The 27,441-nt window shown below is 49.6% G+C and overlaps 1 protein-coding gene across 3 annotated transcripts in view; it reads left to right on the forward strand.

Moving 5' to 3' along the window:
* Window positions 1-6,069: 6,069 nt before the first annotated feature.
* The window catches only part of LOC137372616 (netrin-G1-like), a 726,973-nt gene continuing 705,601 nt past the window's right edge, over window positions 6,070-27,441 (forward strand). For 2 of the 3 annotated variants that reach the window (XM_068036556.1, XM_068036557.1), the window contains exons 1-2: window positions 6,070-6,512; window positions 24,591-24,668. The gene's annotated coding sequence lies outside the window, so the exon portion shown is untranslated. The remainder of the gene's footprint in view (window positions 6,513-24,590; window positions 24,669-27,441) is intronic. The other variant, XM_068036558.1, reaches the window with a different exon arrangement.

The raw sequence follows: 27,441 nt of genomic DNA on the forward strand, positions 1-27,441 counted from the left end.
CTCCCTAGCTTGGTAACCTCCTCCAGCTCCAACACCCCTCCCTATCTCTGTAACATCCTGTAGTCCAAAATCCCTCCCTATCTCTGTAACCTCCATCAGCCCCTACACCCCTCCCTATCTCTGTAACCTCCTCCACTCCAACATCCCTCCCTATCTCTTTAACATCCTCCTGCTCCAACATCCCTATCACTGTAACTTCGTCCAGTCCCTACACCCATCCCTTTCTCTGTCACCTCCACAGGCTCCAACATCCCTCCCTATCCCTGTAACCTCCTCCAGCCCCTACACCCCTCCCTATTTCTGTAACCTCATCCAGCCCCAACACCCCTCCCTATCTCTGTCACCTCCTCCAGCCCCAACACCCCTCCCTATCCCTGTAACCACCTCCAGCCCCTGAACCCCTCCCTATCTCTCTAAACTCCTCCAGCCCCCTACACCCCTCCCTATCTCTGTAACCTCCTCCAGCTCCAACACCCCTCCCTATCTCTGTAACCTCCTCCAGCCCCCTACACCTCTCCCTATCTCTGTAACCTCCTCCAGCCCCTGCACCCCTCCCTATCTCTGTAACCTACAACAGCTCCAACATCTCTCCCTATCATTGTAACCTCCTCCAGCCCCTACACCCCTCCCTATCACTGTAACCTCCTCCAGCCCCAACACCCCTCCCTATCTCTGTAATCTCCTCCAGCCCCTACACCATACCCTATCTCTGTAACCTCCTCCATTCCAACATCCCTCCCTATCTCTGTAACCTCCTCCACGCCAACATCCCTCCCTATCACTGTAACTTCGTCCAGTCCCTACACCCCTCCCTTTCTCTGTAACCTCCACAGGCTCCAACATCCCTCCCTATCCCTGTAACCTCCTCCAGCCCCTACACCCCTCCCTATCTCTGTAACCTCCTCCAGCCCCTACACCCCTCCCTATTTCTGTAACCTCATCCAGCCCCAACACCCCTCCCTATCTCTGTCACCTCCTCCAGCCCCAACACCCCTCCCTATCCCTGTAACCACCTCCAGCCCCTGAACCCCTCCCTATCTCTCTAAACTCCTCCAGCCCCCTACACCCCTCCCTATCTCTGTAACCTCCTCCAGCCCCCTACACCTCTCCCTATCTCTGTAACCTCCTCCAGCCCCTACACCCCTCCCTATCTCTGTAACCTCCTCCAGCCCCCTACACTCCTCCCTATCTCTGTAACCTCCTCCAGCCCAACATCCCTCCCTATCTCTGTAACCTCCTCCAGCTCCAACACCCCTCCCTATCTCTGTAACCTCCTCCAGCCCCAACAACCCTCCCTATCTCTGTAAACCCCTCCAGCCCCTACACCCCTCCCTATCTCTGTAACCTCCTCCAGCCCCCTACAATCCTGCCTATCTCTGTCACCTCCTCCAGCCCCTGCACCCTTCCTTATCTCTGTAACCTCCTCCAGCCCCAACATCCCTCCCTATCTCTGTAAACCCCTCCAGCTCCTACACTCCTGCATATCTCTGTAACCTCCTCCAGCCCCTACACTCCTGCCGATCTCTGTAACCTCCTCCAGCCCCTACACTCCTGCCTATCTCTGAAATCTCCTCCAGCCCCTACACCCCTCCCTATCTCTGTAAACCCCTCCAGCTCCTACACTCCTGCATATCTCTGTAACCTCCTCCAGCCCCTACACTCCTGCCGATCTCTGTAACCTCCTCCAGCCCCTACTCTCCTGCCTATCTCTGTAACCTCCTCCAGCCGCTACACCTCTCCCTATCTCTGTAACCTCCTCCAGCCCCAACACCCCTCCCTATCTCTGTAAACCCTTCCAGCCCCTACACTCCTGCCTATCTCTGTAACCTCCTCCAGCCCCTACACTCCTGCCTATCTCTGTAACCTCCTCCAGCCCCAACACCCCTCCCTATCTCTGTAACCACCTCCAGCCCCCTACGCCCCTCCCTAGCTTTGTAACCTCCTCCAGCTCCAACACCCCTCCCTATCTCTGTCACCTCCTCCAGCCCCTACACCATTCCCTATCTCTGTAACCTCCTCCATTCCAACATCCCTCCCTATCTCTGTAACCTCCTTCAGCCCCTACACCCCTCCCTATCTCTGTAACCTCCTCCACTCCAACATCCCTCCCTATCTCTGTAACCACCTCCAGCCCCTGCACCCCTCCCTATCTCTGTTAACTCCTCCAGCCCCCTACGCCCCTCCCTAGCTTGGTAACCTCCTCCAGCTCCAACACCCCTCCCTATCTCTGTAACATCCTGTAGTCCAAAATCCCTCCCTATCTCTGTAACCTCCATCAGCCCCTACACCCCTCCCTATCTCTGTAACCTCCTCCACTCCAACATCCCTCCCTATCTCTTTAACATCCTCCTGCTCCAACATCCCTATCACTGTAACTTCGTCCAGTCCCTACACCCATCCCTTTCTCTGTCACCTCCACAGGCTCCAACATCCCTCCCTATCCCTGTAACCTCCTCCAGCCCCTACACCCCTCCCTATTTCTGTAACCTCATCCAGCCCCAACACCCCTCCCTATCTCTGTCACCTCCTCCAGCCCCAACACCCCTCCCTATCCCTGTAACCACCTCCAGCCCCTGAACCCCTCCCTATCTCTCTAAACTCCTCCAGCCCCCTACACCCCTCCCTATCTCTGTAACCTCCTCCAGCTCCAACACCCCTCCCTATCTCTGTAACCTCCTCCAGCCCCCTACACCTCTCCCTATCTCTGTAACCTCCTCCAGCCCCTGCACCCCTCCCTATCTCTGTAACCTACAACAGCTCCAACATCTCTCCCTATCATTGTAACCTCCTCCAGCCCCTACACCCCTCCCTATCACTGTAACCTCCTCCAGCCCCAACACCCCTCCCTATCTCTGTAATCTCCTCCAGCCCCTACACCATACCCTATCTCTGTAACCTCCTCCATTCCAACATCCCTCCCTATCTCTGTAACCTCCTCCACGCCAACATCCCTCCCTATCACTGTAACTTCGTCCAGTCCCTACACCCCTCCCTTTCTCTGTAACCTCCACAGGCTCCAACATCCCTCCCTATCCCTGTAACCTCCTCCAGCCCCTACACCCCTCCCTATCTCTGTAACCTCCTCCAGCCCCTACACCCCTCCCTATTTCTGTAACCTCATCCAGCCCCAACACCCCTCCCTATCTCTGTCACCTCCTCCAGCCCCAACACCCCTCCCTATCCCTGTAACCACCTCCAGCCCCTGAACCCCTCCCTATCTCTCTAAACTCCTCCAGCCCCCTACACCCCTCCCTATCTCTGTAACCTCCTCCAGCCCCCTACACCTCTCCCTATCTCTGTAACCTCCTCCAGCCCCTACACCCCTCCCTATCTCTGTAACCTCCTCCAGCCCCCTACACTCCTCCCTATCTCTGTAACCTCCTCCAGCCCAACATCCCTCCCTATCTCTGTAACCTCCTCCAGCTCCAACACCCCTCCCTATCTCTGTAACCTCCTCCAGCCCCAACAACCCTCCCTATCTCTGTAAACCCCTCCAGCCCCTACACCCCTCCCTATCTCTGTAACCTCCTCCAGCCCCCTACAATCCTGCCTATCTCTGTCACCTCCTCCAGCCCCTGCACCCTTCCTTATCTCTGTAACCTCCTCCAGCCCCAACATCCCTCCCTATCTCTGTAAACCCCTCCAGCTCCTACACTCCTGCATATCTCTGTAACCTCCTCCAGCCCCTACACTCCTGCCGATCTCTGTAACCTCCTCCAGCCCCTACACTCCTGCCTATCTCTGAAATCTCCTCCAGCCCCTACACCCCTCCCTATCTCTGTAAACCCCTCCAGCTCCTACACTCCTGCATATCTCTGTAACCTCCTCCAGCCCCTACACTCCTGCCGATCTCTGTAACCTCCTCCAGCCCCTACTCTCCTGCCTATCTCTGTAACCTCCTCCAGCCGCTACACCTCTCCCTATCTCTGTAACCTCCTCCAGCCCCAACACCCCTCCCTATCTCTGTAAACCCTTCCAGCCCCTACACTCCTGCCTATCTCTGTAACCTCCTCCAGCCCCTACACTCCTGCCTATCTCTGTAACCTCCTCCAGCCCCTACACCCCTCCCTATCTCTGTCACCTCCTCCAGCCCCAACACCCCTCCCTATTTCTGTAACCTCCTCCAGCCCCTACACCCCTCCCTCACTCTGTAACCTCCTCCAGCCCCAACACCCCTCCCTATCTCTGTAACCTCCTCCAGCCCCAACACCCTTCCCTATCCCTGGAACCACCACCAGTCCCAACACCCCTCCCTATCTCTGTAAACTCCAGCACCCTACACCCCTCCCTAGGTCTCTAACCTCCTCCAGCTCCAACACCACTCCCTATCTCTGTAACCTCCTCCAGCCCCCGACACCCCTCCCTATCTCTGTAACCTCCTCCAGCACCTACACCCCTCCCTATCTCTGTAACCTCCTCCAGTCCAACATCCCTCCCTATCTCTTTAACCTCCACCTGCTCCAACACCCCTCCCTATCACTGCAACTTCTTCCAGTCCCTACACCCCTCCCTATCTCTGTACCCTGCAACAGCTCCAACATCCCTCCCTATCCCTGTAACCACCTCCAGCCCCTACACCCCTCCCTGTCTCGGTAAATTCCTCCAGCCCCCTACACCCCTCCCTATCTCTGTAAACTCCAGCACCCTACACCCCTTCCGAGGTCTCTAACCGCCTCCAGCTCCAACACCCCTCCCTAGTTCTGTAACCTCCTCCAGCCCCCTACACCCCTCCCTATCTCTGTAACCACCTCCAGCCCCTACACCCCTCCCTATCTCTGTTATCTCCTCCAGCCCCTACACCCCTCCCTATCTCTGTAACCTCCTCCAGCACAACACCCCTCCCTATCTCAGTAACCTCATCCAGCCCCCGACATCCCTCCCTATCTCTGTAACCTCCTCCAGCCGCAACCCCTCCCTATCTCTGTAACCTCCTCCAGCCCCAACACCCCTCCCTATCTCTGTAATCTCCTCCAGCCCCAACACCCCTCCCGATCTCTGTAACCTCCTCCAGCCCCCGACACTCCTCCCGATCTCTGTAACCTGCTCCAGCCCAACATCCCTCCCTATCCCTGTAATCTCCTCCAGCTCCAACACCACTCCCTATCTCTGAAACCTCCTCCAGCCCCTACACTCCTGCCTATCTCTGTAACCTCCTCCAGCCCCTACGCCCTTCCCTATCTCTGTATCGCTCCTCCAGCCCCTACACTCCTGCCTATCTCTGTAACCTCCTCCAGCCGCTACACCCCTCCCTATCTCTGTAACCTCCTCCAGTCCCAACACCCCTCCCTATCTCTGTAACCTCCTCCAGCCCCTACACCCCTCCCTGTCTCTGTAACCTCCTCCAGCCCCTACACCCCTCTCTATTTCTGTAACCTCCTCCAGCCCCTACACCCCTCCCTAACTCTGTAACCTCCTCCAGCACAACACCCCTCCCTATCTCTGTAACCTCCTCCAGCCCCTACACTCCTGCCTATCTCTGTAACCTCCTCCAGGCCCTACACTCCTGCCTATCTCTGTAACCTCCTCCAGCACCTACACCCCTCCCTATTTCTGTAACCTCCTCCAGCCCCTACACCCCTCCCTAACTCTGTAACCTCCTCCAGCCGCTACACCCCTCCCTATTTCTGTAACCTGCTCCAGCCCCTACACCCCTCCCTAACTCTGTAACCTCCTCCAGCCCCAACATCCCTTTGGCCTGAGCTCAGGAATTCCCTCCCTCAACCTCTCCGTCTCTCTATCTCTCTCTCCTCCTTTAAGATTCTCCTTAAAACCTCTATCTTTGACCAAGCCGTTGGTCACCTGTTCTCATATTTCTTTATGTGGTTCAGTGTGAAATTTTGTTTGACTGACACTCCTGTGAAGCATCCTGGGCCATTTTACTATGTTAAGGGCACTATTGAGATGCAAGTTACTGTTTTGCTTTCACTATGATTCAGTCAGTTCCATGTAAATGCAGGAAAACCAACCTGTCCCCACATGTCATCATTATCCACTCTCTAACCAATCAGCACAGAGACGTTAATAAGCAGCAGCCTGAGAGAGAAGGAAGGAAAAGATTTGAGACGGAGAGCAGAGAGCGACAGCACGCTACAATGAGGACCTCCTCCCACTCCTCACACACACAGTCAGCCTCTCACACACAGCTTGAATTATTCATTGATGCCCAAGAAAAGATTGAGCCAGGATCAAAGTGCTGTGGTGAAGCCTGAGAATGAGAGGCAGCGAGAGCCAGTGACTGTGGGCAGACGGACTTGTGTCACAGTCACTCTCAGCTCTGAGAGCCTTCAAATACAAAGCTGCTGGTGACTTTCAGCCCTCCCGTCTTGTGAAGGGTCCTGGGGGGAACAGTCCTGCAGCTCAGCCCCATCCCCTCGCTCCTTCTCTCTCAGTTACTGAAAGATCCCTTGAGGGGAAACGAGGAGAGCTCGGGATCCCCAACAGAGCGACTGGGAAACAGCAGCAGGAGATCAGACTGCTTCGTAACTAAAGCCCACGGAGAAAGATCAGTGAGGGTAAGTCTCCCTGCTTCTCCCTCACTGCCTGTCTCTCTGTCTCTCACTCCCTCTGTCTCTGTCTCTCTCTCTCTCTCTATGTTTCTCTTTGTCTCTCTTTGTCTCTCTCTTCCTGTCTCTCTGTCTGTCTCTCAGTTTCTATCTCTCTCTCTGTGTCTCTCTGTCTCTCTCTCTCTCTCTCTCTCTCTTTCACTCTCCATCTCTCTCTCTGCTGTGAATTTGGGGAATCTGATGGTGGGACTATCCCAGTCAGACAACACCCTCACACCCTCCTGTTCCATCTGATGGAAATGTTGAAAAGTAAAAAGAAAGAAAGACTTGCATTTTTATAGCGCCTTTCATCACCTCCGGACCTCCAAAACACTTTACAGACAATGAAGCCTTAGTGAAGTGTAGTCAGTATTGTAATGTAGCAAACTCAGCAGCCAATTGGAACACAGCAAGCTCCCACAACCAACAATGTCATTATGACCAAATAAAAGAAACAGCGCTGGCATGATGGGCCGAATGGCCTTATACTGTGCTGTAAAATTTCTCCAAGGAAACGAGCCTGCTGATTTGTGACGGTGCTTTGTGTCGAATTGTATTTACTAACCACACACGACTAATATTTAACTGGCAGTAAAGTCTCTATGAATATAATCATTAATAATGATTTACTCCTTGGGGATTTAAGGGGACAGATTCCCAGAAAGCCGAGCCTTCCATTTACAGATGTTGCTGACAAGTTGTGTCACTGACCTCCCTGCCCAGATGTTCTAGCTGTGTTTACTGGGTGGGCTAATGATGTTTTTCTGAATGCCTGGGGTCACCCGATGCCTGTAAATCGGGGCTTAATTCAATATCAGTCCTCATTTCTTGAGTGTCAATGGGGACAAGGAGACTGATACAGGGGAAAATCATCAAACGCACTTCCTCCCAGCACAGTCTCAGGGTGTCAGTAAATTAAACCCTGCTCCGTGCCCCTCAATGAACCTGTCTCTCCTTTCACTGCCACTGCTTCTGTTCAGCAATCGTGTCCGTGTCTGTCCTTCTCCTGGGAAATCTCACAGCCACTGACCGACCTCCACACTCTCTCTTCTTGTGTGTCTCCTCACTGACACCTTGAAAGGACAGAGAGAGACTAATGTCTCCAGCCTGTCTGTGAGATGTGTCCTGGGTGATAGCAGTGTCAATGATGGATTGAGGGAAAGACACTTCCTGGTGTCGTGTTCTCTGATCTTCAGGGAGTTGCTCTCCCGAGTACCACACCACGGGAATGGACTGTGACCAGACAATTCTCAAATCTTTGTTGGAGAAACGAGGCTTTGTGAAATTCCCACAGTGGATTGGATTTTGATTAGTTTTTTATCCATTATGTCTTTAACCCTGGAGGGTGCAGAGGAGATTTACTGGAATGGTTCCAGGGATGAGGGATTTCAGTTATGTGGAGAGACTGGAGAAGCTGGGATTGTTCTCCTTAGAGCAGAGAAGGGTAAGTTTAGTTTAGTTTAGTTTAGAGATACAGCACTGAAACAGGCCCTTCGGCCCACTGAGTCTGTGCCGACCATCAACCACCCATTTATACTAATCCTATCCTAATCCCATATTCCTACCACATCCCCACCGGTCTCTATATTTCCCTACCACCTACCTATACTAGGGGCAATTTATAATGGCCAATTAACCGATCAACCTGCAAGTCTTTGGCATGTGGGAGGAAACCGGAGCACCCGGAGGAAACCCACGCAGACACAGGGAGAACTTGCAAACTCCACACAGGCAGTACCCAGAATTGAACCCGGGTTGCTGGAGCTGTGAGGCTGCGGTGCTAACCACTGCGCCACTGTGCCGCAGATTTAATAGAGATGTTCAAAATTATGAAGGGTTTTGATAGAGCAAAAAGGAGAAACTGTTTGCAGTGGCAGGAGGGTCAGTAAGCAGAGGACACAGGTACGATGGGCCGAATGGCTCCCTCTATGTTGCAGCATTATCGGATTCAATAAGGCATTCCTGTAGTGAGCACAGGGGTGATGGGAAAGCTGGCGATAAAAGAAAGAGCAGAGCTTTGGATGAACTGTGGCTTACAGAGGTTGAGGATGGAGGGCGGCTGGGAGAATGTTACAATAATCAAGTCTCAAAGTGAGAAAGACACGGATGAGGGTTGCAGCAGTAACTGGACAGACAGTGAGGTGGACAATGTTAGAGAGCCTTTTATATTCATTCTCAGGATGTGGGCATCGCTGGCAAGGCCAGTATTTATTGCCCATCTCTAGTTGTCTTGAGAAGGTGGTGGTGAGCTGCCTTCTTAAACTCCTGATAATGGGTTTGATAAACTGAGAGTCTCCGTAGACCATTTCAGAGGCAGTTAAGTGTCGACCATTTTAGTGTGGGACTGGAGTCACATATAGGCCCAGACTGGGTAACGACGGCAGGTTTCCTTCCCTAAAGGACATTAATGAATCAGCTGGGGTTTTACAACAATCCGAAAGCTTCACGGTCACTTTTACTGAAACCAGAATTCTATTTCCCGAATTTTTAAACTGAATTCAGATTCTCCAGCTGCCCTGGTGGAATTTGAGCTCACGTTCTCTGGATTATTAGTCCAGTAACATTAACCCCTACATCACTGAGTCCCAATTATTCCAAACCTCTTCTGATAAAACCGAGAATTCCATTAACTATTTTTAACAGTCTAATCCCCCGAAGGTGCTGCCTTGAATGACCCATGACCCTGTCTCCTAAATCCCTGTGCTCACCCCAGGCCGGAGCTCACTCTCATTCCGAGAGAGGGAAGTTTGTCTGTCTGGAGCTGGGAACGAGGAACGGTATTGAGAGAGCAGCTTTCCTGTACTGAAGCTATCCAACTAGTCTTAATGATGTGAAATCTCCCTGAGAGAACAGGCCTGGATATTTCATTGTGTCCCATAGATCAGGGAGATTTACAGCAGCATTTGATGGAATGATGAAATAGGCAGTTCCTGGATGATGTCGGATGGTTCCTGACTTGGATTTCCATCACCAGCTTCAGAATTACATAAAGTATTGAGGCCCCTTAAAGCTGCCATTACTTCAGCAACTAGGCTGTTGTCAGTCAGACAACAAAGGGAGAGGGGAGGGGAAATGGCAGGAGATGGTGAGGTGGGGCTGGCATGGGAAGGATGGCATGGGAAGAATGGAATGGGAAGAATGGAATGGGAAGGATGGAATGGGAAGAATGGAATGAGAAGGATGGAATGGGAAGGATGGAATGGGAAGGATGGAATGGGAAGGATGGAATGGGAAGAATGGAATGGGAAGGATGGAATGGGACGAATGGAATGAGAAGGATGGAATGGGAAGGATGGAATGGGAAGGATGGAATGGGAAGGATGGAATGGGAAGGATGGAATGAGAAGAATGGAATGGGAAGGATGGAATGGGACGAATGGAATGAGAAGGATGGAATGGGAAGGATGGAATGACAGGGGATGGAATGGGAAGGATGGAATGGGAAGAATGGAATGGGAAGGATGGAATGGGAAGGATGGAATGGGAAGGATGGAATGAGAAGAATCGAATGAGAAGGATGGAATGGGAAGGATGGAATGACAGGGGATGGAATGGGAAGGATGGAATGGGAAGAATGGAATGGGAAGGATGCAATGGAAAGGATGGAATGGCAGGGGTTTGGTGAGGTGGGGCTGGCCTGAGAAGGATGGAATGGGAAGGATGGAATGGGAAGAATGGAATGAGAAGGATGGAATGAGAAGGATGGAATGGGAAGAATGGAATGAGAAGGATGGAATGGGAAGGATGGAATGGGAAGGATGGAATGAGAAGGATGGAATGGGAAGGATGGAATGGGAAGGATGGAATGGAAAGGATGGAATGGCAGGGGATGGTGAGGTGGGGCTGGCCTGAGAAGGAAGGAATGGGAAGGATGGAATGGGAAGAATGGAATGAGAAGGATGGAATGAGAAGGATGGAATGGGAAGAATGGAATGAGAAGGATGGAATGGGAAGGATGGAATGGGAAGGATGGAATGGAAAGGATGGAATGGCAGGGGATGGTGAGGTGGGGCTGGCCTGAGAAGGATGGAATGAGAAGGATGGAATGGGAAGGATGGAATGAGAAGGATGGAATGGGAAGAATGGAATGAGAAGGATGGAATGGGAAGAATGGAATGAGAAGGATGGAATGAGAAGGATGGAATGGGAAGAATGGAATGAGAACGATGGAATGGGAAGGATGGAATGGGAAGGATGGAATGGGAAGGATGGAATGAGAAGGATGGAATGGGAAGGATTGAATGGGAAGGATGGAATGAGAAGGATGGAATGGGAAGGATGGAATGGGAAGGATGGAATGGAAAGGATGGAATGGCAGGGGTTTGGTGAGGTGGGGCTGGCCTGAGAAGGATGGAATGGGAAGGATGGAATGGGAAGGATGGAATGGCAGGGGTTTGGTGAGGTGGGGCTGGCCTGAGAAGGATGGAATGGGAAGGATGGAATGGGAAGAATGGAATGAGAAGGATGGAATGAGAAGGATGGAATGGGAAGAATGGAATGAGAAGGATGGAATGGGAAGGATGGAATGGGAAGGATGGAATGGAAAGGATGGAATGGCAGGGGATGGTGAGGTGGGGCTGGCCTGAGAAGGATGGAATGAGAAGGATGGAATGGGAAGGATGGAATGAGAAGGATGGAATGGGAAGAATGGAATGAGAAGGATGGAATGGGAAGAATGGAATGAGAAGGATGGAATGAGAAGGATGGAATGGGAAGAATGGAATGAGAAGGATGGAATGGGAAGGATGGAATGGGAAGGATGGAATGAGAAGGATGGAATGAGAAGGATGGAATGGGAAGAATGGAATGAGAAGGATGGAATGGGAAGGATGGAATGGGAAGGATGGAATGGGAAGGATGGAATGAGAAGGATGGAATGGGAAGAATGGAATGAGAAGGATGGAATGGGAAGGATGGAATGAGAAGGATGGAATGGGAAGAATGGAATGAGAAGGATGGAATGGGAAGGATGGAATGGGAAGGATGGAATGAGAAGGATGGAATGGGAAGGATGGAATGGGAAGGATGGAATGGGAAGGATGGAATGGGAAGGATGGAATGAGAAGGATGGAATGGGAAGGATGGAATGGGAAGGATGGAATGGGAAGGATGGAATGACAGGGGATGGGACAACATGGGAGGGAGGAGATTGCATTGGAGATGGCGTGGACGCGATGATGGAATTGGTTAAGTTTACTAATTTGACCACAGATGTTTTGCGGGTCTCCACTATTGATTAATTATTATTCGAACATGTTGCATTGAGGAACCATTAACCTGTTAGCACTGAGTCCAATATTAATTCTCTGGTTACACAGTGTTAAATGTAATCTGTGTCTGTTTATTGTTGAGATTCATTGCGAGTGAGCGACAGTTTCTGTCTCCAGACTCCCAAAGTCCAGAACTTTGTGCTGAGAGGGAGCTGTTTCATGAAGAATGGTTAATGAGCAAGTTTGAAGGAAAGGGGAGGGAGCAGTAACCCATCCCCCCTCCCACTGGCCAGGGGAGACTGCAGACATGCTTGCTCAATTTAAAGCTCTGTGTGTTAGTGTATAATAGCTAATCTGCTGCAATAATCAGTGTGAGTTGCCCCTTCCAGTGTGCTCACTGCATGCTCAATTATTACTGTTATAATCAATACTCTCAGCTGTGGATCAGGACAGTCAGAGGTGATCACATAACATTCTACAGCTCAGCACTCACACTGCTTTCACTTCCATCTCTCAGCAAATCATTCCAGGCAGGAATAGTCAGGACAATTTGGGATTTCACTCTGGGAATGAGGAGGTGGGAAGGGCGCTCTGCTCTGTGTAAGAAGCTACTCTTGATCATTATCGTTCATGTTTGTTAAACTCCAGAAAGCCTGGTGTTGAAGGCTCGAATTGGAGCCAGTCTATTCACACTTTTGCACAATTTTATTTACAGAGATACACATTACAAACATGCATCTTCTAACCCAACCACCACAGTTTCAATCTGTTCCTATTTACAGAAGCACAAGTGATTCTCCAGTTAATTCCCACTATCTGCATATAATTCAATACAATGAATATACAATAAACAATCTTTATAAATCACTGGTTAGACCCCAGCTGGAGTTTTGTGTCCCATCTGGGCACCACACTTTCGGAAGGATGTCAAGGTCTTGGAGAGGGTGCGGAGGAGATTTACTGGAATGGTTCCAGGGATGAAGGAATTCAGTGATGTGGAGAGACTGGAGAAGCTGGGATTGTTCACCTTATTCACTTTGGTTGTAAGAATAGAAAAGCAGAATATTTTTTAAAAGGTGTGAAATTTGTAAATGTTGATGTTCAGAGAGAATTGGGTGCAATTAAGGGAAATGGTGGTGTCGTGGTAATGTTGCTGGACTAGTAATCCAATGATGCAGGCTAATCCCCATGGGACATGGATTCAAATCCCAACGTGGTAGCTGCTGGAATTTAATTTCATTTGGAAACATAGAAAAATTACGGCACAGAAGGAGGCCATTCAGCCCATCGTGTCTGCGCCAGCTGAAAGAAAACTAGCCACCCAATCTAATCCCACCTTCCAGCTCCTGATCCATAGCCTTGCAGGTTACAGCACTTCAGGTGCAGGTCCAGGTACCTTTTAAATGAATTGAAGATTTCTGCCTCCACCACCATTCCTGGCAGTGAATTCCAGACACCCACCACCCTCTGGGTGAATAGATTTTTCCTCATGCCCCCTCTAATCCTTTACCAATCACCTTAAATCTGTGCCCCCTGGTAATTGACCTCTCCGCTAGGGCAAACAGGTCCTTCCTGTCTACTCTATCTAGGCCCCTCATAATTTTGTACACCTCAATTGTCACCCCTCAGCCTCCTCTGTTCTAAGGAAAACAACTCGAGCCGATCCAATCTTTCCTCATAGCTGCAACTTTCAAGCCCTGGCAACATTCTTGTAAATCTCCTCTGTACTGTCTCCACAGCAATTATGTCCTTCCTGTAATGTGGTGACCAGAACTGTACGCAATACTCCGGCTGTGGCCTAACCAGCGCTTTATACAGTTCCAGCATTACATCCCTGCTTTTTTATTCTATACCTCGGCCAATAAAGGAAAGCATTCCCTATGCCTTCTTCACAGTCTATCCACCTGTCCTGCTACCTTCAGGGACCTGTGGACATGCACTCCAAGGTCTCTCACTTCCTCAACCTCTCTCAATATCCTCCCGTTTATTGTGTATTCCCTCGCTTTGTTTGCCCTCTCCAAATGCATAACCTCACACTTCTCCAGATTGAATTCCATTTGCCACTTTTCCACCCATTCAACCAAACCATTGATATCATTCTGGAGTCTACAGCTATCCTCTTCACAATCAACTACACGGACAATTTTTGTATCATCAGCATATTTCCCAAACATGCCTCCCACATTTAAGTCCAAATCATTAATATATACCACAAACAGCAAGAGACAACACTGAGCCCTGTGGAACGCCACTGGAAACCGCTTTCCATTCGCAAAAACATCCGTCGACCATTACCTTTTGTTTCCTGTCACTGAGCCAATTCTGGATCCAACCTGCCACATTCCCCTGTATCCCATGAGCTTTTATTTTACTGATCAGTCTGCCATGTGGGACTTTGTCAAATGCCTTACTAAACCCCATCAATCCTTCTTGAGACTTCCTCAAAAAACTCAATCAAGTTAGTAAGAAATGACCTTCCCTTAACAAATCCATGCTGACTATCCCTGATTAATCCGTGATTTTGTAAGTGGCAGTTTATCCTGTCTCTCAGAATTGATTCTAATAATTTACCCACCACAGAAGTTAGACTGACCAGTCTATAATTATTTGGTCTAACCCTCACACCCTTTTTAAACATTCGCAGACCTCCAATCCTCTGGCACCTCACCCGTATCCAGTGAGGATTTGAAGATGATCCTCAGCACATCCACTATTTCCTCCCTGGCTTCCTTTAACAACCTGAGATACAATCTATCCACTTTCAAGAATGTCAGACCCTCAAGTACGTTCTCTCTCATTATGCTTATCACAACTAGTATTTCACACTCCTCCTTTACTACAATGTCTGCATCATCCCTCTCCTTAGTGAAGACAGAGCCATAAACTCATTAAGAACCCTGCCCACATCTTCTACATCCACGCATAAGTTCCCTTGTATATCTCTGATCGGCCCTACCCTTTCCTTAGTTATCCTCTTGCTCTAAATGTACTGATAAAACATCTTTGGGTTTTCCTTGATTTTACCTAACAATAATTTTTCATGTCCTCTCTTTGCTTTTCTAATTTCCGTTTTTACTTCACCCCTGTACTTTCTATACTCCTCTCGGCTTTCTAAAGTATTAAGTTTTTTGTGACCATCATAAGCTTTCTTTTTCCGCTTTATCTTACCCTGTATGCTTCTAGATAATCAGGGGGCTCTAGATTTGGCCATACCACCCTTTATCTTTGTGGGGACATGTCTGCACTGTGCCTGTAGAATCTCGCTTTCGAATGTCTCCCACTGGTTTGCCTCTGATTTTCCTTCAAGTAGCTGTAACCAGTCCACTTTCGCCAGATCAACTCTCAGCTTCGTAAAATTTGCCTTCCCCCAATTTAGAACTTTTACTCCTGTTCTATCTTTGTCCTTTTCCATGATTATGCTAAAACTAACTGTATTATGGTCACTATCTCCAAACTAGTCACCCACTGTTACTTCATTCCCTTGCCGAGCTTCATTACTGAAGCCTAAATCTAGAATTGTGCCCCCTCTTGTTGGGCTTGGTACATGCTGGCTAAAAAAGTTCTCTTCAATGCAGTTCATTAATCAATTCAATTAATTAATACAAATCTGGAATTGAAAGCCAGTCTCAGTAAAGGAGCGATGAAAACTATCATTGATTGTCATAAAAACCCATCTGGTTCATTAATGTCCTTTAGGGAAGGAAATCTGCCATCCTTACCTGGTCTGGCCTACATGTCACTCTTAACTGCCACTCAATTAAGGATGGGCAACAAATGCAGGCCTTGGCAGTGACGCCCACAACCCATGAAAGAGTTAAAAAAAAGGAACTCAGAAAGTTAGCAAGCAATTAGCCAAGCAGATGGCATGTTGGTGTTTATTGTAAGGGATTGGAGTACAAGAATAAAGTCTTGCTACAATTGTACAGGAATTTGGTGAAACCACACCTGGAGTACTGTGTGCAGTTTTGGTCTCCATAATCTAAGAAAGGATATAGTACCACTGGAGGCAGTGCAGCGAGGGTTCACGAGAATGGTTCCTGGGATGAGGGGGTTGTCCTATGATGAGAGGCTGAGTAAATTGGGTCTATATTCTCTGGAGTTTAGAAGAATGAGAGGTTATCTCATTGGAACATTCAAGGTTATGAACATAAGAAATAGAAACATGAGAAAGTCATTCAATAAGATCATGGCTGATCTGATTGTGGCTTTAACTCCACTTTCCTGCCTGCCCTTAATAACCCTTGACTCCTTTATCAATCAAAAACCTGTCTAACTCAGCCTTGAATATGTTCAATGACCCAGCCTCCACTGCTGTCTGAGGGAGAGGATTGCAAACAGAGAGAGAAGAAATTCCTCCTCATCTCTGTCTTAAATGTAAGATCCCTTATTTTGAAACTGTGCCCTCTAATTCTAGATTCCCCATGAGGGGAAACATCCTCTCACTATCGGCCCTGTCAAGCCCCCTCAGAATCTTATATGTTTAGTAAGATCACCTCCCATTCTTCTAAACTCCAATAAGTATCGGCCCAACATGCTCAACCATTCCTCATAAGGTAAACCACTCATCCCAGGATAAAAGCAGAAACAGAAAGTGCTGGAAATACTCAGCAGATCTGGCAGCATCTGTGGAGAGGGAAACAGGAACTCTGCTTCTCTCTCCACAGATTCTGCCAGACCTGCTGAGTACTTCCAGCACTTTCTGTTTTGATTTCAGATTTCCAGCATCCACAGTATTTTGCTTTTATTTTAGTGCCTTCATCCTGGGAATCAGTCCAGTGAACCTTCTCTGAACTGCTTCCAAAGCAAGTATATCCCTCCTTAAATAAGGAGACCAAAACTGTACACAGTGTGTAGTCTCACCAATGCCCTGTGTAGTTGTAGCAAGATGTCCCTACTTTTATCACAGAATCACAGAATTCTTACAGTGTAGAAGGAGGCCATTCAGCCCATCATGTCCGCACTGGCTCTCTGAAAGAGCAATTCCCTCAGTTCCATTCCCCTGCCTTTTCCCTGTAATCCTGCACATTCTTCCTTTTCATTTAACAGTCTAATTTCCTTTTGAATGCTGCAATTGAACCTGCCTCCATCACGTTCTCAGGCAGCACATTCCAGATCTTAACCACTCGCTGCATGAAAACGTTTTTCCTCATGTCACTTTTGCTTCTCTTACCAAATACTTTAAATATGTGCCCTCTCGTTCTCGATCTTTTCACGAGTGGGAACGGTTTATCTACTCTGTCCAGACCCCTCCTGATTTTGAATACCTCTATCAAATCACCTCTCAGCCTTCTCTTCTCCAAGGAAAACAGCCCTAACTTCTCCAATCTATCTTCATAACTGAAATTCCTCATCCCTGGAACCATTCTCGTGAATCTTTTCTGTACTCTCTCCAATGCCCTCACGTCTTTCCTAAAATGCGGTGCTCAGAATTGGACGCAATACTCCAGCTGAGGCCGAACTAGTGTCTTATACAAGTTCAACATAACATCCTTGCTCTTGTACTCTCTGCCCCTATTAATAAAGCCCAGGATACTGTAAAGCCGCATGGAAGATGGCAGGATCCCCAAAGACACATTGTACAGCGAGCTCGCCACTGGTATCAGACCCACCGGCCGTCCATGTCTCCGCTATAAAGACGTCTGCAAACGCGACATGAAATCGTGTGACATTGATCACAAGTCGTGGGAGTCAGTTGCCAGCATTCGCCAGAGCTGGCGGGCAGCCATAAAGACAGGGCTAAATTGTGGCGAGTCGAAGAGACTTAGTAGTTGGCAGGAAAAAAGACAGAGGCGCAAGGGGAGAGCCAACTGTGCAACAGCCCCGACAAACAAATTTCTCTGCAGCACCTGTGGAAGAGCCTGTCACTCCAGAATTGGCCTTTATAGCCACACCAGGCGCTGCTTCACAAACCACTGACCACCTCCAGGCGCGTATCCATTGTCTCTCGAGATAAGGAGGCCCAAAAGAAAGAAAGAAACTGTATGCTTTATTAACCACTCTCTCAACCTGTCCTGCCACCTTCAATGACTTATGCACATATACACCCAGGTCCCTCTGCTCCTGCACCCCCTTTAGAATTGTACCCTTTATTCTATATTGTCTCTCCATGTTCTTCCTACCAAAATAAATGTTCTCACATTTCTCTGCATTGAATTTCATCTGCCACCTGTCTGTCCATTCCACCAACTTGTCTATGTCCTTTTGAAGTTCTACACTATCCTCCTCATAGGTCACAATGCTTCCAAGTTTGTATCATCTGCAAACTTTGAAATTGTGCCCTGTACACCAAGGTCTAGGTCATTAATATAGATCAGGAAAAGCAAGGGTCCCAACACTGATCCCTGGGGAACTCCAGTACAAACCTTCCTCCAGCCCGAAAAACATCCAGAGTTTGCAAGTTCTCCCTGTGTCTGCGCGGGTTTCCTCCGGGTGCTCCGGTTTCCTCCCACATGGCAAAGACTTGCAGGTTGATAGGTAAATTGGCCATTAGCAATTGCCCCTAGTATAGGTAGGTGGTAGGGAAATATAGGGACAGGTGGGGATGTGGTAGGAATATAGAATTAGTGTAGCATTAGTATAAATGGGCGGTTGATGGTCGGCACAGACTTGGTGGGCCGAAGGGCCTGTTTCAGTGCTGTATCTCTAAACTAAACTAAACTACTCTTTGTTTCCTGTCACTCAGCCAATTTTGTATCCATGTTGCTACCATCCCGTTTATTCCATGAGCTACGAGTTTGTTCACAAGTCTGTTGTGTGGCACTGTATCAAATACCTTTTGAAAGTCCATGTACACCACATCAACAACATTGTCCTCATCAACCCTCTCTGTTACCTCCTCAAAAACTCCAGCAATTTAGTTAAACATGATTTTCCCTTAACAAATCCATGCTGGCTTTCCTTAATTAACTTGAATTTGTCCATATGACTATTGATTTTGTCCCGAATTATTTTTTCTAGAAGTTTCTCCACCGCTGAAGTTAAACTGACTGGCCTATAGTTTCTGGGTTTATCTTTACACTTTTTTGAACAAGGGTGTAACGTTTGCAATTCTCCAGTCCTCTGGCACCACCCCTGAGTCTAAGGAAGACTGAAAATTTATGGCCAGTGCCTCTGCGATTTCCACCCTCACTTCCCTCAGTATCCTTGGATGCATCTCATCTGGCCCTGGTGTTTTATCCACTTTAAGTTCAGACAGTATATCCAATACTTTCTCTTTATCAATTTTAAGCACTCTAGTATAAAAGCAAAATACTGCAGATGCTGGAAATCTGAAATAAAAACAAGAAATGCTGGAATCACTCAGCAGGTCTGGCAGCATCTGTGAAAAGAGAAGCAGAGTTAACGTTTCGGGTCAGTGACCCAACACTCTAGTGTCGGAATTACCTCCTCTTTCAACATTGTCTGGGTTGCATCTTCTTCCTTGGTAAAGACAGATGCAAGGTAAAGGCCTGCTTAGGTATGCAATTGAAACCCGACCCGAGCCCGACCTGGCCCGAGCCCTTTGATTTTTTTCCCATGCCCAACCTGACCCGACCTGACCCGACCTGACTACCAAAATGAAGTTGATAATATCAAAGAGGTTGTACTCTACCTGCAGACTATTGAGGAGTCCGGATGCACGTTTTCCACCTTGACGTCCTGGTTGTTCAAAGTTTGAAGCTTTTCCTTCCCTGACCAAAAGGCAGCACTGTGTCCGGCCCAGCCCAACCCGACCCGAGCCTGAATGCCCGACCTGGAAGAGCAACCCGACCTGACTCAAACCCCACTTATGTCGTCGGGTCCGGTCAGGTCTGGTCGGGTCCAATCGGGTACGGGTTGGGTTCGGGTCGGGTCTGGTCGGGTCCGGTCGGGTTCGGGTCGGGTACGGGTTGGGTTCGGGTCGGGTCTGGTCGGGTCCGGTCGGGTTCGGGTCGGGTGCGGTCGGGTACGGGTTGGGTCCGGTCGGGTACGGGTTGGGTTCGGGTCGGGTCTGGTCGGGTCCGGTCAGGTTCGGGTCGGGTCCGGTCGGGTACGGGTCGGGTCCGGTCGGGTACGGGTTGGGTAGCTATGCTCTAATGCAAAATATTCATTTAATATCTCAGCTACAGCCTCTACCTCCATGTGTAAATCCCCTTTCTGGTTTCTTATCGGCCCCACTCCTCCTTTTACCACCTTTTTACTATTTATAGCCTGTAGAAAACTTTAGAACTCCTCTTTGCTGACGATGCTGCTTTAACATCTCACACTGAAGAATGCCTGCAGAGTCTCATCGACAGGTTTGCGTCTGCCTGCAATGAATTTGGCCTAACCATCAGCCTCAAGAAAACGAACATCATGGGGCAGGATGTCAGAAATGCTCCATCCATCAATATTGGCGACCACGCTCTGGAAGTGGTTCAAGAGTTCACCTACCTAGGCTCAACTATCACCAGTAACCTGTCTCTAGATGCAGAAATCAACAAGCGCATGGGTAAGGCTTCCACTGCTATGTTCAGACTGGCCAAGAGAGTGTGGGAAAATGGCGCACTGACACGGAACACAAAAGTCCGAGTGTATCAGGCCTGTGTCCTCAGTACCTTGCTCTACGGCAGCGAGGCCTGGACAACGTATGCCAGCCAAGAGCGACGTCTCAATTCATTCCATCTTCGCTGCCTTCGGAGAATACTTGGCATCAGGTGGCAGGACTATATCTCCAACACAGAAGTCCTTGAAGCGGCCAACATCCCCAGCTTATACACACTACTGAGTCAGCGGCGCTTGAGATGGCTTGGCCATGTGAGCCGCATGGAAGATGGCAGGATCCCCAAAGACACATTGTACAGCGAGCTCGCCACTGGTATCAGACCCACCGGCCGTCCATGTCTCCGTTATAAAGACGTCTGCAAACGCGACATGAAATCGTGTGACATTGATCACAAGTCGTGGGAGTCAGTTGCCAGCATTCGCCAGAGCTGGCGGGCAGCCATAAAGACAGGGCTAAATTGTGGCGAGTCGAAGAGACTTAGTAGTTGGCAGGAAAAAAGACAGAGGCGCAAGGGGAGAGCCAACTGTGCAACAGCCCCAACAAACAAATTTCTCTGCAGCACCTGTGGAAGAGCCTGTCACTCCAGAATTGGCCTTTATAGCCACTCCAGGCGCTGCTTCACAAACCACTGACCACCTCCAGGCGCGTATCCATTGTCTCTCGAGATAAGGAGGCCCAAAAGAAAGAAAGAAGAAAACTTTGGCATTTCCTTTAATGCTAGCTGCCAGTCTCTTTTCATGCTCTCTCTTCACTTCTTTTATTTGCTTTTACACTTCCCCTCTGCCCCTTCTATATTCAGCCTGGTTCTCAATAGTATTTTCTATCTGGCATCTGTCATAAGCACACTTTTTCTTCTTTATCTTAATCTCTACCTCTTCTGTCATCCGAGGAGCTCTGGACTTGTTTGTTCTTCGAGCCTGCTCCACCATTCATTATGATCGTGGCTGATCATCCAACTCAGTAACCTGTTCCCGCTTTCCCCCCATATTCTTTGATCCCTTTTGTCCCAAGAGCTATATCTAACTCCTTGAAAACATAAATGTTTTGGCCTCAACTGCTTTCTGTGGTAGCGAATTCAACAGGCTCACCACTCTCTGGGTGAAGAAATTTCTCCTCATCTCAGTCCTGAAAGGTTTACTCCGTATCCTTAGACTATGACCCCTGGTTCTGGACTCCCCCACCATCGGAATATCCTTCCTGCATCTACCCTGTCAAGTCCTGTTAGAATTTTATAGGTTTCTATGAGATCCCCCCTCACTCTTTTTCCTCAGACAGCACCTTCCAAACCCGCGACCTCTACCAACTAGAAGGACAAGGGCAGCAAATACATGGGAACACCACCACCTACAGGTTCCCCTTTAAGTCACACACGATCCTGACTTGGAACTATATCGCTGTTCCTTCACTGTCACTGGGTCAAAATCCTGGAACTCCCTTCCGAACAGCACTGTGGGTGTACCTACCCCAAATGGACAGCAGCGGTTCAAGAAGGCAGCTCACCACCACCTTCTCAAGGGCAATTAGGGATGGGCAATAAATGCTGGCCTGGCCAGTGACGCCCACATCCCAAGAATGAATAAAAAATAACTCTTCTGAACTCCAGTGAATATAATCCTAACCGACTCAATCTCTCCTCATACGTCAGTCCCGCCATCCCAGGAATCAGTCTGGTAAACCTCCCCTGCACTCCCTCTATAGCAAGAACATCCTTCCTCAGATAAGGAGACCAAAACTGCACACAATATTCCAGGTGTGGCCTCACCAAGGCCCTGTATAATTGCAGCAAGACATCCCTGCTCCTGTACTCGAATCCTCTCGCTATGAAGGCCAACATACCATTTACCCTTTTTAACCTCTTGTTGGACCTGCATGCTTACCTTCAGCGACTGGTGTACGAGAACACCCAGGTCTCGCTGCATATTCCCCTCTCTCAGTTTATAGCCATTCAGATAATAATCTGCCTTCCTGTTTTTGCTACCAAAGTGGATAACCTCACATTTATCCACATTATACTGCATCTGCCATGCATTAACCCACTCACTCAACCTGTCCAAATCACCCTGAAGCCTCTCTGCATCCTCCTCACAACTCACCCTCCCACCTAGTTTTGTGTCATCTGCAAATTTGGAGATATTACATTTAGTTCCCTCATCTAAATCATTAGTATATATTGTGAATAGCTGGGGTCCTAGCACCGATCCTTGCGGTACCCCACTAGTCACTGCCTGCCATTCAGAAAAAGACCCATTTATTCCTACTTTTTGTTTCCCATCTGCCAACCAATTTTCTATCCATCGCAATACACTACCCCCAATCCCATGCGCTTTAATTTTACACGCTAATCTCTTATGTGGGACTTTGTCGAAAGCTTTCTGAAAGTCCAAATAAACCACATCCACTGGCTCCCCCTCATCAACTCTACTAGTTACATGCATTTAGGACACAGATGAAGGGAAATTACTTCACTCAAAGGATTGTGAATCTTTAGAATTCTCTAGCCCAGAGGGTTATGAATGTTCCATCATATTGAAGGCTGGGATAGAGAGATTTTTGTCTCTCTGGGAATCAAGGGATCTGGGGAGTGGGCAGGAAACAGGAGTTGAAGTCCTGATCATCCATGATCACATTGAATGGTGCAGCAGTCCAACAGGCTGTATGATCTATTCCCGCTCCTCATTCTTATGTGGCTGGTCCAGTTCAGTTTCTGGTCAATGGTAACCCCTAGGATGTTGACAGTGGGGGATTCAGTGATGGTAATGCCATTGAATGTCAAGGGGAGATGGTTAGATTCTCTCTCGTTGGAGATGGTCATTGCCTGACACTTGTGTGGCGCGAATGTTACTTGCCGCTTATCAGCCCCAGCCTGGATGTTGTCCAGGTCTTGCTGTAATTGGGCACGGGCTATTTCAGTATCTGAGGAGTCGCAAATGGTGCTGAACATTGTGCAATCATCAGCAAACTTCCCCATTTCTGACCTTATGATTGAAGGAAGGTCATTGATGAAGCAGCTGAAGATGGTTGGGCCTAGGACACTACCCTGAGGAACTCCTGCAGTGATGTCCTGGGATTGAGATGGTTGAGCCTCACCAACCACTGCCATCTTCCTTTGTGCTAGGTATGTCTCCAGCCAGCGGAGGGTTTTCCCTCTGATTCCCATTGACTCATTTTGTTAGGGCTCCTTGATGCCATACTCGGCTAAATGCTGCCTTGATGTCAAGGACAGTCACTCTCACCTCATGTCTTGAGTTCAGCTCTTTTGTCCATGTTTGGACCAAGGCTGTAATGAGGTCTGGAGCTGAGTGGTTCTGGCGGAACCCAAACTGAGTGTCACTGAGTAGGTTATTGCTGAGTAAGTGCTGCTTGGTGGCAACACCTTCCATCACTTTGCTGATCAATGAGAGTAATCTAATTGGCCAGGTTAGATTTGTCCTGCTTTTTCTGTCCAGGACATACCTGGGCAATTTTCCACATTCCAGGATAGATGCCAGTGTTATAGCTGAACTGGAACAGCTTGGCTAGGGGTGCAGCTAGTTCTGGAGCACAGGTCTTCAGTACTATTGCTGGAACATTGTCAGGGCCCATAGCTTTTGCAGTATCCAGAGCCTTCAGTCATTTCTTGACATCACGTGGAGTGAATCGAATTGGCTGAAGACTGGAATCTGTGATGCTGGGGACTTCAGGAGGAGGCCGAGATGGATCATCCACTCGACACTTCTGGCTGAAGATTGTTGTAAATGCTTCAGCATTGTCTTTCGCACTGATGTACTGGGCTCCCCCATCATTGAGGATGGGGATATTTGTGAAGCCACCTCCTCCTCCTGTTAGTTGTTTAATTGTCCACCACCATTCACGACTGGATGTGGCAGGTCTGCAGAGCTTAGATCTGATCCATTTTTTGTGGATCGCTTAGCTCTGTCTATCACATTCTGCTTCTGCAATTTGGCACTCAGATAGTCCTGTGTTGTAGCTTCACCAGGTTGACACCTCATTTTGAGGTTTGCCTGGTGCTGCTCCTGGCATGCCCTCCTGCACTCTTCATTGAACCAGGGTTGGTCTCCTGGCTTGATGGTAATGGTAGAGTGGGGGATATGCCGGGCCATGAGGTTACAGATTGTGGTTGAATTCAATTCTGCTGCTGCTGATGGTCCACAGCGTTTCATGGAGATCCAATATGACTATCCCAGGCTGTTGCTTGACTAGTCTGTAAGACAGTTCTCCATTTTGGCAGAAGTCCACAGATGATAGTGAGGAGGATTTTGCAGGGATGACTGTGTCTTTGTCGCTTTCAGTGCCTCGATAGATGCCATGTGTTCTTATTTAACTTTTCTTTTGCAGTTTTGATACAACTGACTGTCTTGCTGGGCCTGTCAACCACATTGCTGTGGGTCTGGAGTCACATATAGGCCAGACCAGGTAAGGACGACAGATTTCCTTCCCTGATGGGCATTAGTGAAATGCTGCATTGTCAGAGGTGTTGTATTTCCAATCAAGCATTAAGAAAATGCTCTATCTGCCTGCTCAGTGAAAAAAAGGGTCTTTTTACTTCTCCAGGGTATCAGTGAATTTTCAAACAGTAAAATCAGCAACGACACCTGGAGGAAAATTACCGATTGTGGTCATTTCTTTAGTTTGCTGTTTAAATAATTCCTGTCCCAAAGTCTCTTTGTCCTTTTTACCTGCAAGAGTCAGAATGAAAGTTAGTTGTGTGGTGTCATGGTTACAATGCTCATTTCACAGTGTTGACCTCGGGCTCAGGGAGGTCAGCCAGGTTGACACTGAAATCAACCTGTAATGTGTCTCAGACAATTCACTAGCTCTCGACCTCCTGCTAAAGCAGTTCCCTTCATTTTCAGACAATCAGACCATTCATCAATTGCATCATAGGTGACCAGTGATTCACAGAGAACACGAGGAGCAGCAAGATCCCACGGCTGAGGGAGGGGACTGGAGTCTGTCCTCTCAGGGGGATGTAGATGATCCCACAGCCACTATTGGAAGAAAAGCTTAAGAGTTCTCCCCAGAGTCTTGGACAATATTTAGATCTCAAAGAACATCACTAAAAAAGATTATCTGATCATTATCACATTGCTGTTTGTGGGATCTTGCTGTGCGCAAATTGGATGCCCCATCTCTTACATTAAAACAGTGACTACAAAAGGTCTTCATTGGCTGTAAATCATTCTGGGACGTCCTGAGGTGTTAACAGTTGCTATAGAAATGCAGGTCTGTCTGAGCACTTCAAAGATGAAGTCATCTCACAGGGTATGATGCATTTTCTGTATGAATAGTAGTTTGTATTGGTGATGTGATGTGAGAAAATTACATTTCTTTGTATGGACATTAACAATACTTGACCTGACGATGGCCAATCACTCTCTCCCTCCAGACACTGTTCCCTGGGCTCGGGGTGAGGGAGTCTCCCTCCCTCCAGACACTGTTCCCTGAGCTCGGGGTGAGGGAGTCTCCCTCCCTCCAGACACTGTTCCCTGAGCTCGGGGTGAGGGAGTGACTCTCCCTCCAGACACTGTTCCCTGAGCTCGGGGTGAGGGAGTCTCCCTCCCTCCAGACACTGTTCCCTGGGCTCGGGGTGAGGGAGTGACTCTCCCTCCAGACACTGTTCCCTGGGCTCGGGGTGAGGGTGTCTCTCTCCCTCCAGACACTGTTCCCTGGGCTCGGGGTGAGGGTGTCTGTCTCCCTCCAGACACTGTTCCTTGCGCTTGGGGTGAGGGAGCCTCCCTCCCTCCAGACACTGTTCCCTGGGCTCAGGGTGAGGGAGTCTCTCTCCCTCCTGACACTGTTCCCTGGGCTCGGGGTGAGGGAGTCTCCCTCCCTCCAGACACTGTTTCCTGGGCTCGGGGTGAGGGAGTCTCCCTCCCTCCAGACACTGTTCCCTGGGCTCGGGGTGAGGGAGTCTCCCTCCCTCCAGACACTGTTTCCTGGGCTCGGGGTGAGGGAGTCTCCCTCCCTCCTGACACTGTTCCCTGGGCTCGGGGTGAGGGAGTGACTCTCCCTCCAGACACTGTTCCCTGGGCTCGGGGTGAGGGAGTGACTCTCCCTCCAGACACTGTTCCCTGGGCTCTGGGTGAGGGAGTCTCTCTCCCTCCTGACACTGTTCCCTGGGCTCAGGGTGAGGGAGTCTCCTCCCTCCAGACACTGTTCCCTGGGCTCGGGGTGAGGGAGTCTCCTTCCAGACACTGTTCCCTGGGCTCGGGGTGAGGGAGTCTCCCTCCCTCCAGACACTGTTCCCTGGGCTCAGGGTGAGGGAGTGACTCTCCCTCCAGGCACTGTTCACTGGGCTCGGGGTGAGGGAGTCTCCCTCCCTCCAGACACTGTTCCCTGGGCTCGGGGTGAGGGAGTCTCCCTCCCTCCAGACACTGTTCCCTGGGCTCAGGGTGAGGGAGTCTCTCTCCCTCCTGACACTGTTCCCTGGGCTCGGGGTGAGGGAGTCTCCCTCCCTCCAGACACTGTTCCCTGGGCTCGGGGTGAGGGAGTCTCCCTCCCTCCAGACACTGTTCCCTGGGCTCGGGGTGAGGGAGTCTCCCTCCCTCCAGACACTGTTCCCTGGGCTCAGGGTGAGGGAGTCTCCCTCCCTCCAGACACTGTACCCTGGGCTCGGTGTGAGGGAGTCTCTCTCCCTCCAGACACTGTTCCCTGGGCTCGGGGTGAGGGAGTGACTCTCCCTCCAGACAATGTTCCCTGGGCTCGGGGTGAGGGAGTCTCTCTCCCTCCAGACACTGTTCCCTGGGCTCGGGGTGACGGAGTCTCCCTCCCTCCAGACACTGTTCCCTGGGCTCGGGGTGAGGGAGTCTCCCTCCCTCCAGACACTGTTCCCTGGGCTCGGGGTGAGGGAGTCTCTCTCCCTCCAGACGCTGTTCCCTGAGCTCGGGGTGAGGGAGTGACTCTCCCTCCAGACACTGTTCCCTGGGCTCTGGGTGAGGGAGTGACTCTCCCTCCAGACACTGTTCCCTGGGCTCTGGGTGAGGGAGTCTCTCTCCCTCCAGACACTGTTCCCTGGGCTCTGGGTGAGGGAGTGACTCTCCCTCCAGACACTGTTCCCTGGGCTCTGGGTGAGGGAGTCTCTCTCCCTCCAGACACTGTTCCCTGGGCTCTGGGTGAGGGAGTCTCTCTCCCTCCAGACACTGTTCCCTGGGCTCGGGGTGAGGGAGTCTCTCTCTCCCTCCAGACA

This window comes from Heterodontus francisci, chromosome 8 (genome assembly GCF_036365525.1).
Source record: "Heterodontus francisci isolate sHetFra1 chromosome 8, sHetFra1.hap1, whole genome shotgun sequence".
Taxonomy (NCBI): domain Eukaryota; kingdom Metazoa; phylum Chordata; class Chondrichthyes; order Heterodontiformes; family Heterodontidae; genus Heterodontus; species Heterodontus francisci.